Genomic DNA, 12,601 nt, shown 5'->3' with positions numbered 1-12,601 from the left:
GATCTACTGTCCTTTTAGAAATGAGAAAGAGGGAAATAGCAAAACATTGCCAATGTCTGCTGAGCAGGGTTCATTTTCAACTAGTATGAATATCTGTCATTTAAACATACAAGGAGCTGCCAAGCTGACAATGCTTTTCAATTAGAAGAAAAACCATGTCTGAAGTTTCTCTCTTCGTGAAGGGTGACATCTGTCTGAGTGGCAGAGTCTGCTCTGCAACTTAAAGCATCTGCACTGTCTCTTTTGCAATGTAAGAGATCCGCTGTGTCAGTTAGAACAAGGCAAGCAGATGCTCCTTACACCTCCTGTTAACTTGTGCAACAGTCATGTTGCCAGAGCTAATTAAGACTCACCGTTTACACACTTGACTTGTGCAGAAACAGATACCATCTTTTCTTATATTATAACATTATTTCTTGGTGGCTTCCTTTCAAATGTTACGGGTCATTATTATTAAACACAGTTTATCACTGTTCTCAGTTGAAGTGCGTGGTCCGTAACAGGCATATATCTGCTGCAACAGACAAAATCTTTCTTGCTTTCAGGATAAGTCATTCCTTCTCTCCCAAAATGACAAGATGGCTGTGATTGTCCCCTCATGGAGATGTGCACTCAGGTATGTGGAGGACCCTGTCTAGGTTCTGAGACAGAGAGAGCTACTGAATGTAGCTTCCGCCATGACACTGCCCAACCTTCAAAAATTTCTTGGACAAAAATCTGTCCTTTCTGCTTCGCAAAGATTCCCAAGAGATTCACAAATCCCATTTTTATTGCAGCTGAGCTCCACAGTCCAGTCATATTTTGCCCCTTGTAGGCAGGACTTCACTGAAAATATAATACTGGACCACTTCATGCCTTCAAAATTTCCTTCTCTCAGAAAGTGGCATAGCATTCATCCTCCTCCTCCTATCTGGTTGTCTCTTCCTCTGCATACCCAGAGTTCTGTGACCGGCAGTAGATGAAGGACAGAGCCACAGAAATAACTGAATTGCTCTTCCACATAATGGAGGGGAACATGTGGAAGGTTTGCTTCTTCTCCATAAATTATGGGAGTCCTCCCACTTGCTCACTGCTTGCATGCTGCCATCATTAGCACATAAGTGACATGAAACTCTTAGCATCTTCCAGACTGGTATGAGAAGTGTCAAAAAAGGCTAGTGGGAGTTTTGGCTTTATTTTAATGATTTGGCAGTAGCAATCCTAAAGGAGTATGCTTATATGGAAACCCAATTGCAGACAGTTTACCTGCTTAACTTGTAATTTTAGGTAATTTCTCATTAGTAATTGCATGGAACCCTAATGAACATGAAAATACAGAGTGAGCTATTTTTCACTCCTTTTCCAGGTGAAAGAAGCAGGTCTTTGAATTATTTCTTCTCATTAGGGAAAAATCACCCATTCGGTTGGCATGACAGTGACACAGGATCTCTCCACAACTGTTCCAAAGGGTGCTGCAAACTACAGAGATTTCTGTATGGGAAACAAGAGTCTATACCTCTACATTATGAAGAGTTATGTGGGTAAATCTCCACTCATTGAGATGAGAACATGTCTCATTCAACATCAGGTTAATAGCCAGCATTTTCCTAATTCACCATAGCAACAATGATAAAATAGCAAAGGGTGAGAACAGCCTGCTACAGCTGGCTGTGTTGTTGGACTGCAGACAAAGCAGACAACACCTCACATTTTACCTTTGTTGATCCAAAGCTTTGTTAATGGGCAGTGCAAAATCAGCAAAAGATAGAAGACAAGAAGATGTGGTGTTCAATAGCATCCCCTAACTTCCTATGAGAAGTATATGGCACATTCCTGCAACTCTCATGAACCCCACTGCTGCCTTCCAGGTGAAACACCGAGCATGTCAACATCCCAACTCGAAATAATACTGCAGTCTGTTATGGGATCAATGAATTATGGACTCACATATTTTGTTAAGATGTAAAAAAGGGAATCAAGCAAAATAAAATGTTTTATTACCTCCAAAATTCAAAAACCAGCCAGAGACCTATGTAACACAGCTCATAGTAAACCTCTATTACAGAATCTGTGAAGATAATAAACCACAAAAAAATTATATTATCTTACAAATGAAAACAAAGCTATGGAAAAGTTGATTTCATAATAATATGCAGGATGGCAGCACAAAGCATAAGCTGGCTAAAATCTAGCCCTCTATGCAGTAACTCAGAAGATGGTATGCTTCGTTACATTCAGCTGCATGCTCCATTTTGCACAATGTACATCTGTCTCTGAGGTTTTGTGCTCTCACATGGACATAATTATGGAACCCTGTTTACATCACTTGGACAAAATGAATATAAAATCTGGAAGAAATTCCAGATAACAAACCCATACTCTTAAATGGTACCAGGCTGCCACTTTAAATATTTACCACTCAGAATATTCTACCCTCTCTGACTTACCAGCCCCTCAGTAAAAAAAAAAAAAAAAATAAAATAAATAGCCTTTTGAGAAAAACTAGCACTAGTGGCAGAAGATAACATTAAGTAAAAATAGGACTGATAAGACTGTAACATAAAGTAATACATAATGTCAAGTCACTGAACAGATCAAATAATTTCCATTACAGTGGTATGAGATCCCTCATTATGTTCAACAAACTGGGAAAGTAGGCAGCACTATGACTACCAAAATAAATGTCTAAAATTTTAAAGCACCAGGTGGGGGGCACTGCTGTAGATCAAACTGAGTACAACTATAGGCAGGTAAGTGAAATACCTTAGCAACATGTGAGACACTTAGAAGTGGAAAAACTTGAGATTTTTGCTTCTTGGCAAAAATTTGATTTACACTGAATTCCACTGACCTTGCATACAGTCAAGAGAGCACTTGATAACTACTTCATGGTCTGTGATAGCACAGTCAATATTAGCTGCTTACACTTGATCACCTGTAACTATTCTGTATCAATAGAACATCATGTCTTAAATGGTATGTGGCTTTAAATACTTTTTAAAATTTGTATGATTATGAACGCTAAGCTAGCAGCCAACATGCACTTATTCTATTGACACAGAAATAAAAGATGTCCTTGGGTATTCTTAACAAAAGAAGTATGAAGGATTCCTAATAAAAAGAATTCCTAGTCACCCTCTCAGTCTCAGAAAAAAAATTCAGAACTTGAAGGGAAGGAGATGGGGTTTTTTAAATGTACCTATACCTTTTAGACCTCATGTACAATTGCAAATGCAATCACAATTTTCCTCCTTTGTGTTTTAAACTCAAGTATGAGCAATATGTGATGATGGGTTGAATTCAGTGCTTGGGCTTTTTTTATTTCATCTCTAATTTCATATGGTTCCTCTTTGTATTACTCAGAGGCAGCACAACAGTGAATAGGAGATTAGAAATTCTGCACTTCATAAATATCTATGACACATTCTGTGTGGCTTTGTTTAAACTATCTTAATCTCATAGAAGCAGGTGGTACCTGTGTCCTATTGTCAGTCTAACCATATTCACAGCAGGTAAATTTGGGTTTTTTAGAGAGAACTAAAAATCTCTGCAATAATAATAGGTACAAATCTTATCCTTCTTGCAACACTTGTGAAATTTCATCATCTTCTTCTCAAGACGTATCCTAAGAATTTCAGGGAAGGGGGAAAAAAAAACCTACCAGATGCTCAGAGGAGCAGAGCTGATTTAATAGCTCCCTCTTTCCAGCCTGAGCCTTTCTAAGCAGTCCTTTGAACAAATGCCCTTTCGGATTCAAATAGTATGACTAATAATTGCCACATATGTCTCAGAATCTGCTATGCCCATTAAGCCATAGCCAGTGTTTCCCTCACTTCTTACTACATCAAACACAACAGTCACCTTTTCTAAATGATCTCTCACTCTCCAGGCAAACCTATTTGCCTTATCTTTCATTCCTTATGTAGCCTTTCACTGACTTACAGTAAGCAACCCAGTAGTGTGGCCGTCAGCAGAACAGGCATGTTTGTTCCTCTGTTCATTTAAGACTATTGAGTCTTGTATTAGAGAGATAATTGAGAATCTCAACCTTTTTGTTTACTCAAGCCCTTGAAAATCCCATCTTCCTTTGACTTTAATCTGGTAAACCTTTGATGTTAGTTCTTAACCTGCTTGTATTTATCAACAACTCAAAATTCACATTACGACAGAGCGGCAGCAAGCCTCTGCTTAGTCTATGCATGTGCTGGTGAGGAGGGGGGACAAGGGTGGAAAGGGAAGCTTTATTGAACCAATTTCCATTAACAAATCCTTCACACTTGAAGGGTTTTCTCTTACTACAGGATATCTGGACAAGTTACTGCCTAAAAAGTGTGTTGTAAACACAAAGCTGTTTATAGATCAGGAAATATTTAATTGCTGGGAGAAGAAGGGATAAAAAGATACAGTTTCAAGGAAAATGAAGATGCTGCTAACTTTACAATTCTCTGTTTCTTAAGGTATCTGTATTTAGAGTCACTTAGCGAGGTCATTTATAAGAACCTTTCTTTCCCACAGATATTTTCAGAAATCACAGGGGCACTGCAACATGGCACTCCCTTGTCCTATTTAGATTGGCTGATTTCATCACCCCTACTAACACCAAAAGCAGTAGCTCATTCCCTCTGCTGTACCAGTGATTCTCCTACAGGACACACATGTGGAACCACCTCAGTAGTGGTTTCTCCACAAAAATCCCACCCCAACCACTGGCTGTGGTCCCCAGGGTTCTCCTCCTGCTGAGGTACTGCAAGGGCCTCTCTGTGGGCTGAGACCCCAACCACCAAGTACTTAAAATAAACAAAACTAGCACAGAATCTTTGATTTTACCTGCAACATGTTCCACATCTCACATGGAGGTGACATGAGTGAATATCTACAACAAAAGGAGTAAAAAGAGCCGTCTTAGGAGTGCCCTGTGGTGTTCCACAAATCAGCTGGAAACGCTGATGCAGAGAGCTGAAGTTTGTACTGATGACCTGGCTATTTATAAATAGAGGAAAAACAGCAGCACACTTCCTCTGCCTTCCACTCCAGCATTTACCCCCATTAAGGCCTTATCTAGGAAGGTATCCAGATTACAGCCTTTGATCCCTCCCTGTCAAATCACCTGGGGCAAAGTGCAAGTACAGAGCAGGAAGCAACTGTGGAGCTCACCTTTGCTTGAATTCACGTGGTGTCTTGTTGGCATTCAGAGTTCGCCCTGCTGCAGCCAAGGTGGGCCACCAAGAATAAAAGCCACCAAGGGGCTGGCTGTCTAGAGAGCAAGATCAATATGACTTGTGGCTCCTTCCTTTGACATTCACCAAATCTTTTTATTCTGTGCAGAATAAAGTCACCCCTGAGAGGAAACCAAAGTCAATTCACGCTTGCCCCACACAGAGTAAGCAGCCTGTGAAAAGTTTCATAGGTACCACAACCTCTGGCTAAAGGTCCAGCTAGCAGGATCCAAGAAACCCCATAAAGTATGAACAAAGGGCATCTCTGCTGGACCCAAGGGAAACACATATGTGTAAATATGTTTATTATTATTTGGTTTACTTCTGCACAAGTCAAGAAAGATGCATTGGGGTGAAAAGAAAATGCTAATTACAGCTCTCTCAAAAAGTCCTTCTCAAGGTTCCAAAAAAAGGAGCTAGATTCTCTCCTCAGGTTCAAAGCACTCTTGCTGTGCCGGACCAACAGAGCAGCACAGTTTGAAGTTGAAAAGAGGGATAGCGTTGCTGCTGCTCTTTGAAGAGTGAAATAAGAAAGAGTAGCATTTAAGAAGTTTGGAAAGGACTTTTAGAAAAATACACCTTTTTCCTGTGGAAAAAAAAATATGTATATTTTAAAATGGTAGAAGTTTGATGAAAAGTGAGGAAAAAAACATTTCATGAAACTTTGTTTCAGTGATCCATTTTCTATGAATAGCACCTTTTTGCCCTCATTATTCCTCCCACCCAGGAAATAGGTTCTGTGGCAGGACTGATAAAAGAGTCAAATACCTGTATTGATGAATGTGTTTTTAAGCATTGTACATACTTGGCAATGATAAACAATCACTTTACACATACATGCATATGTAGGAGGTATCTATGTGATTATAGAAATGTATATAAACATTTTTCCAGTATAGATTTCCACTCATTCTACACATATACTTAAGAGACTGTAATATGCATAAATATATACATGTAAGTTGAGCAAATTTAGACCCTGGCAGTAGTGAATGTATTTATCTAACCTCACATATGCAAATAAACTACCAATTTAATTCTAGCCAGCAGTAAGCATGCAGAATTTCTTTCCAGTGGTCAAAACTTTACCTAAGATTTATATGCAAAATTTTCTTCCTAGACCAAAGCAGCACAAGAGAAATCAGGCCCCATGTACTCCCCGCTAACACCCCCAAAAAGTGGGAGCACCTCCTACAGCTACAAAATGAAATTGCCTCTGAGATTTTAGGTATCCATAAACAAAGAAAAAGAAAAAAAACCCAAAAACAAACAAAGCCAAAAAATTGTCTAGCATTGATTGCCACAGTTATTGCTGAAACAAACACTATTTTTCTTTGTAATCTAGTTTTTTTTAACATTAAGAGCATTACTGAGGATGGTCAATATTGTATCAGACCAAAAATCCAGCCAGACCAGTATTTTGTCTCTCATACTACCAAAATAATCAAAACTAAAAAAAAAAAAAATTACCAAAAACAACACCACATAGCAAACCCCAAGCCCATAAACAAAAAAAAAAAAAAAAAACAACAGTAGAGCAAGAAAATATTTGTTTTATTCTTTGCCAAGACAATCTTTGCTTTAGAATCTCTTCCACACATAAGTCTCAAGAATACAGCCTGAAATGTCCTCATCTGATATTAATTCATAGTGTTTTATACAGATGCAAATCTATAGAGACCAGACACTGCTGTGGAGAGCTTAACAAGCAATGCATGAAAGGGTGGGAGCTAAAATTATCTCTGGACAAGAGCCTCTGCTTTAGAACAGGATCATCCCTCTGCCAAGCTGGGAGACAGGACTGGGGGCTGAGGACTTCAGATGCCTTCCCCTATGACAGGGGCAGCCCCTAAAAGGGAGCAGTTGCAAAGTAACACAGCCCATGAGAAACAAGAGCACAGGATAAGGGAATTCACATGTGATCCTGCCTCTGCACTTTTGATGATCTGCCACTAGAACTGAGCCAGCATGGAAGGAAAAGTACTCCGCTGCTGGTTTTGACCTAAAGCTGATTACTTTACCCCACAGGCTATGATGAGATTAGGAAGCAGACCCAACTTTTCCTATTTTGTCTCTTTTCTACTCCCAGGAGCACGTGATTAGACAAATACCCCTTAATCAGGGTCAGATTTACTGCTAGACCCAATACTAGTACTAACATAGGGGAGGAAAACACGAGACAAAGGAGCTAAGAGTCTTGGACCCCCCACTCCCCTGCCATGGGTTTTTGGCTTGTGCCTTGCAACTCCAAAGCCAGAAACTGCTGCTTGTTAGTGCTGTTCCCAGCCCTGGTTATTTTTACACCTCTCAGTCCAATCTTGTATAAATCACTCAAGGTACTTCTCAGCCCCCACAGCCAAAACATATATAAGATGACATTCCCTGAAAACACAGTGTCATTGTTTTACCAGTGTGACTCCCACACAAAAGCTGGCAGAGCAGATGAGATCAGAGGTCAGCACAGACTTCTATCCCAACTCCAAGAGTAAACAGGACTAAGTGCTTCCAAAGCAAGGATAAAAGCCCTTCAGTAGACAGTTTGGCAGAACTATCCCCCCACGGTGGGGAGCAATCTCTTGCCAGTTTCAGATAGTCAGTGATTGGCTTATGCCCTTGTATCATACAGACTCAGCTCCCTTACCAATTTTTACCCCAACTAGCAAAGCTACAGGCAATTTTATTTGTAACATCCAAGGCTGAATCCTCAATACTGGATTCAGTGTCTTAGCTGTAAAGCCCTTCAGACTCTGTCTTATGGTGCAGAGAACAAGTCTTCTTCTAGGTATGAATGGGACAATGTGGAGTGTAGGCACGTGCTGCCTGGAAAGACAATGTCATATCTAGTAACACTATATTTAATACTGACATTTGAAACATCAGATTTTCTCAGGACAATTTCCCTTCTTTTTTCATACGCCACTGTTCTTTCTAGAGAACTACCCTCTAAATTTGAAAAAAAAAAAGTGAAAAAAAGAATGCAGAAAGAAATCCTAAGTACTTTCACATGAGATCCACTCAGGAAACAGAGGGAGTCCCACAGATAATCCAAGAGTCTTAGCAGTCATCTTCCATATTTAATAAGGTATGACAAGAGCAATCTACCATTATAGGACCATTGGATTTAGATCATATGGAACTGGATAACAGTATCACTAGTCCATCTTGCCTTTTTCAAATTATGTTATTTTCAGCATATGTTATTTCAGTAATTGTAGTTGTGATACTCATTCTACTACTGAATTTATTGGCAGATAATATCCCATGCAAACTCATTAGCAGTATTTATGTACAGAATTTCATAAAGTACTAGCAACAAAAGACAATAGATTTGGTGTCCAGTGAAATTATTAGGTTTCCTCAACTAAAATAACACATGTGCACAATCAAAGAGATAAGTTTGCAGTTAAAGTACTTTTCTACCCTTCCCCATAAAAAGCAATGAAAATAATGAAAATTCATAGATTATATAGAAATAGTTTGGACTTCAAAAAGCCATCTACTTCATATTCCTTTCAAGGTAAAATGAATATACATAATTTAGGTCAGTTAATCTATCTCTCAATTCCTGCACTGCTATCCCTTATTGTAGCTACATTTTATGTATGTGTCATGTCTTACACAGACAAGTCACTAGATAGCTACAGTTTATCATACATCACTATTAAAACTAATCATCTTGATAGTGAGAGCATCTGTTCACCCAATTTTCCTTTTAGCAGAAACTCCTTTTTAACCCTAATATAATTGTTCACATTCCTGGTGTTGATCGCACCAACTTACAGTTTACAGAACTTAAATGTCTGAGGAACTTGATGCAAATTTGCACAGCATTTTTCTGTGCATTTCCACAACTCCCATACATTGTCCTTCCCTTATGACCTGGCATTTGGAAATCACAGGTCAGACTAGCAGCTCTCATCAAGCAAAAGCACCAGGATTCTGATAAATGGAAATAAAGTGTCCAAGAATAAAGGTCAAAGTAAACTATAATAGGTTTTCTATATGTGTGTGTATGTATAATTTTTAAAAATCCAAACATACAATACTTGCAAGGCCTATGTTCTGCATCTACTGCATTCCTTTCAAATTCTGTAGTTCCAGCCAAAGAAGAGATGAGGTTAGGTCATGTCTCACAGGAGCATGATTCATTCCTCCTAGGAGCCATAAGGTCAAAAACCATAAAATGTAAATCCTGTCTCAGGTTTCTGTTGAGACTGCTTTTGTTCCATTCAGGTATGGGTTCTGCCTCATCACAACTAAAATCAGTTGTATTAAACTAAACAAAGACATTCCTGAGGAATCCAAGTGAAGTGTGACTAAACTCTTGTCTCAAGCACTGTTAAAAATGAGACTTCCCTTAGTTATTCTAGTGACAGAAAAATCTTGTCCCAACATGGGGTGGTAGGCCCCGTATTGGTTTTAACAGATTCCTTAAAAATTATTCTCTTTTGTACTTACCAGCATGCAGTTTTGTTTAGCAGAATTCATTGTAGTGGCTATTTGCCCTAAGAACAAATGTCTATTTTGCTTCCTTAACTAAAAGTTCTGTTGACATGACCAAGAGCCTCTCTGAAAGAATGGGTTTTAACTGTGGGGCATTTTAAATTAAAAGAAAAAAAAATGGCACAAGCTTTGAATCAAGAATTTAGCTGATCTTCAGCCAATGCTAGAATTGTACCAATGCCCCTCAGGATGAACTTAATAAATACATATCAGGATTCTCAGTACTGCTACTGACATTATATTATACTGAATAATAGTTCCCTTCCTCAACCGAAGAAAGTCCCAGCACAATGCACATGAAATATAACACTGATTAAGGACCAGGAACATCATCACAAATTCCAGAGATTAGCGTCTGCAGATCAGACACTCAGATGGCTGGGGGAAGACTCTTTATCAGCCACTAGAAAACATATGCAGCTTTGATTCCACTGTTTCATGTTGGACTTCTGTTTCTTTTCGCATGTATTTGCAGTATCAAATGCCACAGTACTGGTGAGCACTCAAAGACCATATGATATCACTAACACAGTGCAAACCAAACAAATCCCAAGGCATCCAGCAATGGAGTTCAGACTCAATGTCCTTGTAAACCCATATCCCCAGGTTTCTTGGTTCAATGGAATGTTGATTGAGAAAAATACAAGTTACTGGACTTCAAAAACCTGCCCTAGAGTTCTTTCCATCCCTCCATCACTTTACAAAGGGTGGTGCTGAAATGCAGAAACAAGCATTAATAGAGATCATATTCATCTTTAGAAACCGGCAACTTCTGGCTTTGTAAAGACACGTTGACATTTTGCCACACTTCTCTGCTGCCACTAAAATTTGGTAATTTAATGAAGCAGAGATCTAACAAATGCACAAACCTCACTGGATTATTCAGCATCGAGGTTTCATTACAGGGTGTGAAAAAAGGATTTTAAAAGTATTTTAGTTATAGAAAACCCTGAGCACTAAAATAAAGCACAATGGAACTGGCAAGAATGATAGAGTATCTATAGAATATAATGGCAACCTAGCTCTATCAGGCCCTACAGCTTTAATTTCAATACAGCATTTTCTTCTTAATCCCTTGTTTGCCAGCAGTAATGCTGTTGGATTAGAGTGGCCACCAGGCAGTGGCTATTTACATAAAAATTAGGCAAATGTCTTTAATAAGGAAAAAAATTACATTGCTGCTGGATATTAGAGAGGTATCATAACACTGAACCTTGCTGCTTCTGTGATCCTCTGCTAAGTTTAAAAGATCAGAACTCCTCCCTTTCACTTACAGCAGCCAGCAAAAACTTGCAGCCATTATCTGCCACAGCAAGAACTTCACATTGAAAGCTGAGGGGCTTAGCAAGTGTCTGCACCAAGTGAATATTTTGTTGGTCATAAAACAGAAAGTAGATTCCCAACTGATTTCTATTGCCAGCCCTACCCTAACTTCAAAGTGCTAATTCTGGTTTATGTTCATTGTGCCACAGAAATGATTGATGGACAGGGATAGGCTGATACAGCAAAAAGATGAGCCATATTCACTAAATATTTTCCTCTACTTTATTTTAGCATTCCTGCCCTGAACATCTATCCACTTGCTCAAAGTGATTTCCCTCATTCCTTCACAATTTTCTGAAGTAAGAGATTGAAAAAGCTTCACCTGCACCATGGGGCTGAGAGATTAAATATAGTCCTCAGCAGCAGCAGCCCAGATGCCCAGATTTGGAAAATGAGGAGCTTTTACTGGAGCTGTAAGTGAAGGTGGCCCCATACTAATGATGGGCAGCTTCAGCATATCTGCTCTTTGCCAAGAGATGGAAGCTAGGGGAGAAGATAACAGACTGGTGAGTGCGTGGAGTGGAGGCTAGGAAAGATAGAGGGGCAACTCCAGCCACTTATGAAATCAGAAGGCATATGGAGGAAGAAGGATTTATTAGGATCACTGAAAAAACATCTCCCCTTTAAGGTTTTGTTTTGTATCACCCAGGCAATGAAAAGAAAGGGCATTCAGTTGGGCCAGCATGGCCACACCAAAGTATGAACTTGTCAGATTGGAGTGGAAGCAGCAGCTAAATGAAGAGCTCAGGACAACACGGTGCAGATCACTACTGCCAGCCAAGGAAAGCAGAGATACATACCAATGTATCGTACCCTCTCCTGCTTCCCTGTAAATTTCTTTAACCTTTGTTTATGGGAGGCAGGCGGTGACCCAGCCTGAGGTGCTCAGTTTTGGGAGGAAAGAGTGGATGGATTTATAGGAATTCACTTCACTACTCTTCTGTGCAGAGAGTGCATGGGATCTGATTAATGCAGAAAATTGTGTCATGGAGGGTAAGGGAGAGGTGTTTTGCCCACATGTCTGTGCAAAGGAGTAAATCATGAGGGGTTTGAGGGGTTATGCAAAGCGCCCGGGTACTCTCACAGGAGGCAACACTTTCAGGGTTCAAGCAGCAACTCACTGAGGGGAGAAGTACATTACATAAATTGAAATAGCTTTAGCAGGAGAGTAAGAGCAGCCATATGGGAACACAACAAGGAGAGCACTTTATGGAAATGCAGAAATACAAATTCAAACCCATTCAGCAAATGACAGAACTAAAATGTCACCTTCCACAGCATTTGAGAGGGAAGCCTTCCTCTGATCCCTACGTCACCCCACAGATATAATTTGATAGATTATTCTTACATCGACCAAGTTATTTGACAAATACAACCAAAGCATATTCCTTTAATTCCCTTTAAGTGATTTAATTTATATTCAGGTTCTGTCATAAATATAGGTGCTACATAAAGAGCCCCATTTTCTTTTCCTCAAAAATCAACTTTAAGCTAAATAAAAAGTATTTTTAAAATATAATACATGGCTCCTGCCTTGCATCTTCCCAGTCATCACATTTCACCTATCAGATGCATTTATA

Source organism: Molothrus ater, chromosome 1 (assembly GCF_012460135.2).
Source record: "Molothrus ater isolate BHLD 08-10-18 breed brown headed cowbird chromosome 1, BPBGC_Mater_1.1, whole genome shotgun sequence".
Lineage (NCBI taxonomy): Eukaryota > Metazoa > Chordata > Aves > Passeriformes > Icteridae > Molothrus > Molothrus ater.
Note: the sequence above shows the minus strand (reverse complement) of the source record.